This window comes from Macaca nemestrina, chromosome 13, assembly GCF_043159975.1.
Source record: "Macaca nemestrina isolate mMacNem1 chromosome 13, mMacNem.hap1, whole genome shotgun sequence".
NCBI lineage: Eukaryota > Metazoa > Chordata > Mammalia > Primates > Cercopithecidae > Macaca > Macaca nemestrina.
Window position 1 is genome coordinate 78,849,149 of NC_092137.1, and position 4,267 is coordinate 78,853,415.

At 33.2% G+C, this 4,267-nt stretch overlaps 1 pseudogene; it reads right to left on the reverse strand.

The window, feature by feature from the left end:
- Nucleotides 1-2,881: 2,881 nt before the first annotated feature.
- LOC112423684 (cytochrome c-like) lies at nucleotides 2,882-3,192 on the reverse strand (annotated as a pseudogene).
- Between the last annotated feature and the right edge of the window lie 1,075 nt (nucleotides 3,193-4,267).

The window sequence follows — 4,267 nt, forward strand, 5'->3', positions numbered from 1 at the left end:
AATGTCTAGTACTTGCAGAACAACATCACATAAGATTTCTAGTATTTTTACAAATAAAAAGTATACTGAATTTGTTTTTATTTTAAATTTACAGATGCATGTGCATGCACAGGAAGAATATATATTTCGGGAAAAAATGTTTATGTTAATATAATCAAACTTATCAATCATTTTTATGATTCACTGTTGGGGTTTTTATTTAGAATGCTCTTCATATCTTGTTTCAAAGACATACTATTATACTTTCTTTAAAATCTTTCTAATGTTAGTTTACATAGTATGACTAATGAATATAGCATTTATTTTTATATGTAATATAAGGAAGGAATTATTAATCTAATCTCATGTTTCTTCATATGTATAACTAATTTTTAATCATTTTTAAAAATTGCTTCTCTTTTTCCTGTTAGTCTACAATGGCAATAGTCATACATCAAATATATGTGTGTATGTGTTCATCTTTTGATTGATTTCTGGAATCACTATTTTACTTAGCTTTCTATTTATCTATCTCTGCACAATATGACTTTCAGGTGCTGTAAGACTTATTATATTATGGCTTAAGTCACACTAATTTATTTATTCATTTTCAAAAATATTTTTGCAATTTTTTGGTCCCTTATATTTCACATGATTTTTATGTGCTGTATCAAGATCCATTAATATTAAGTTCTGTCAGAATTTGATGGGAAGTTTTACATTTACATGGAAAGAGAAGTCATTTTTATAATATTGAGATTGCTTATCCATAAAAATATTCTTTTAAAATTTTTAAATAAAGTTCAGAATATTCCTTATATTAGTTATGGACATATTTTCAGCAAATACATATAAGTAAGCCATTTCTGTTATACACAGAAAATATTCCTGTGAAAATTATTTTTTCTTTTACAATAGTAGCTATTTACAATACATGTACAAAATTGGTATGTGTAAGTCATGAATAGTATATACAAAAGGGGTCTAGGTAACTTCCATTTTATAATCCAAAAGGAGGAACCTAAAGTCTCCTTGAACTAAAAATGAAAGACTCGAATGAATTTATCAACTAGACAATGATTTTGCATACTGTCAGTGATTGACTAAGAGAACTGGAAAGTGTTATTTTTATAATTTCTCTATTTACTTCTATTTTATAAAGAGATCAGGGTATCTTTACAATCATGATACACACCAAAATTGTAAACTCTCCCACAAGAATACCATCGAAAGGTCTTCAGAACCTTAGGATAAAGTAGGAAGTAAATTTTTCTGCTGTTTTTAAATAAGTCATATAATCATAAATGCCAATGACATTTTTCATGTGATTTGCTTCATTAAATGACACGGACATCTCACTTCAACCTCTTCTCTCACAGCTTCTCCTCTGCTTCCTGATACTCCAGGCCTAGTGACCTTCAATTCATTTCTGGAAGAATCAAATTGAATTAAACTTTATGCATGTCTATGTCTTGGAGCTACGTCCCACAACATATGCACGGGGCTATTTCCTTGGCCTGTAATCCTCAGCCTCTAACTCTCTACATTTTATCTTGTCATTCAAGTCTCACATGAATTATCATTTTTTCAAAGGCCTCACTTTAGCCTCCAACCTAAAGCTGTGTCTCTGTCACTTTCCCTCTCATCACTCCGATTTATTTCTTTCATCGAAGCCATCTCTGCCAGCAATTATCTTGTTCAAGGACTCATTTATACATATGTGTCTAATGTCCTCCTTCACTAAAAAGGAAGCTCCTTCATGCAGCACTAGATGTATTCTGTTTACTGATGCATCCCAGGCACCTAGAATGGTATCTGGAACATAAATACACTTAATAATTACTTGTTGAATATATGGATATAATTTCTAAATATTATTTAAATTAAATGACATATTTCATTATAGTATATTATGAACTTAATGCCTATATCATAAACTCTAGAATTGTATTTTTGACACATTTGTAATTGTTAATGTATTTAGAGTATGTCTTTTCTTTGCCATGAACATTTTTTTTCCCATGATCTGTGAGTTTCTTTTGAATTATCTTAAGTCTGATGATCACACATAATTTTGAAATTTATGTATATCTCCTCTACTTTAATTCTTTTAAGTTGGCAAAAATACTATTCGCAATCACACATACTGAGCAGTTCTGCAGTTTTATGTATCTGAATGGCTGTTTAGAAAATCTTAAATTGTAACTTAGTTTGACTTAGATTGTAAAGAATTCAAGAGTGAAGTTTAACTTGCTACTATTTTAAACACATGTGACCCTATAGATCATCTATAAAATGTGAGAAGTGTTAAATAATCTTTGATATTACACATAAACCACACTAAAATGCCTTTCAATAAGTAAAAAGAACCATTTTAAATACAGGGAATTCTAATTAGATTGGCATAATTAAGGCCAAAAATATTAAGTAGACTTTGCTACCTTATTTATCTTCAACCCTTGCCTTTAAGAGGCAAATGAGCACAAAACACAGATGAATCTTGCTTGGTTCTGAGACAGTGAAGGAATTTCCCCAGTATTTAAATATATTCACATGACCAGTTATAGAAATCTAAATATAAACCAATTTCCAGTAAGTTTTAAGATGGCAGTCATCATCTTTGTGAAAAGTTGGACATTACAAATGAAGTCTAATCATATCTTTAGAAGGAGTAAACAGTAATAGCATTTACTGAATTGGAATTACTATTAAAATTCAATAACTGAACATATTCATTTAACCATAAGCCCGTCTTTGTTTTAAATCAGGAGTGCCCAAAAAATATTCTGTCAGTCATTCATGATCTGAATTCTGGCGTATGAGATCTATTAAAGTATGGTACATATACAAAAGTCATGAGACATTTCTTCTGTTTTATAAGGCAGTGGCCAACTATTACTCATTAGTAGCTTCTTTTGAGATAAGCTATCAAGTCTGCCCTTTCTGCCTTCTTAATGCCGGCAAAGACCATTTTTGTTCCAGGGATGTAGTTCTTGGGATTCTCCAAATACTCTATCAGTGTATCCTTTCTGCCCAGGTGATGCCTTTGTTCTTATTGGCGTCTCTGTTAGAGAATCCAATGGCCTGACCTGGCTTCCGCACAAAGTGACCATGGAGATTAGGCCCAGTCTTGTGCTTGCCTCCTTTTTCCATAGTGTGTTACTGGGTACACTTCTGAACGAAAAACCTTCTTGCCTTTCTAACATCACCCATAGTTAATTCTATTTTTCGTCTCTGGCACAAGGATGGTTCCTGCTCTGAAGCCGGACGTCCCACTCTCTGTCATGAACATTTACTACAGGAGTGACAGAGGAAGAGATTTTCTTATTCTTCTAAAAACATATACAAATAATAAATGTAAAATATGTGTACAAATCCTCAAATTAATTAGAACAATGTGAAAAGTAATGAGAAATAAATAATATGGAAAAAAAATATATATATATATTTTTGACACGGAGTCTCGCTCTGTAGCCCAGGCTGGAGTGCAGTGGCGCAATGTCTGCTCACTGCAAGCTCTGGCTCCCAGGTTCACGCCATTCTCATGCCTCAGCCTCCCGAGTAGCTGGGACTACAGGCGCCCACCGCCACGACCGGTTAATTTTTTGTATTTTTAGTAGAGATGGGGTTTCACTGTCTTAGCCATGATGGTCTCTATCTTCTGACCTTGTGATCCGCCCCCTGGGCCTGGCTAAATTTTTATGTATTTTTAGTAGACGGGGTGGGGGGCGGGGGGGGCGGTTCGCCGTGTTCGCCAGGATGGTCTCGATCTCCGGCTCTCGTGATCCGCCTGCCTCGGCCTCCAAAAGTGCTGGGATTACAGGCGTGAGCCACCGTGTCCGGCCAAAAAAATATATATATTTTTAAAAGCTCATGTAGATTTTCCTTACTTCCCCCTGCATCTCATTGCTTTTTCCAAAGGATACGCACAATGAACAGATTGATGTAATTCTTCTTGACCTTTTCCTATGGATTTTTAATCTGTGACTCTATTTATTTATTTATATGTATATATATATATCTCCATATATCTCTCTGCAAAGCCTTGGTGAGTTTAGCATAATATACAAAAGATTATTAAGGGATGAAATATCAAGTAAGCAAACAATATATGTATTATTTTTTAGAGTAAATGAAGCATTTGGTAAATTGATTAGCACAATTTTTGGTACAAGGTTTTAAAGAAACCACATTGGGAACTGGATAACACAATAGAGTTATATCTTAGATTTCAGAGTAAATGGAAGTAATTTTCTTCAAATATGATTGAATGAATGTGATATTTTTC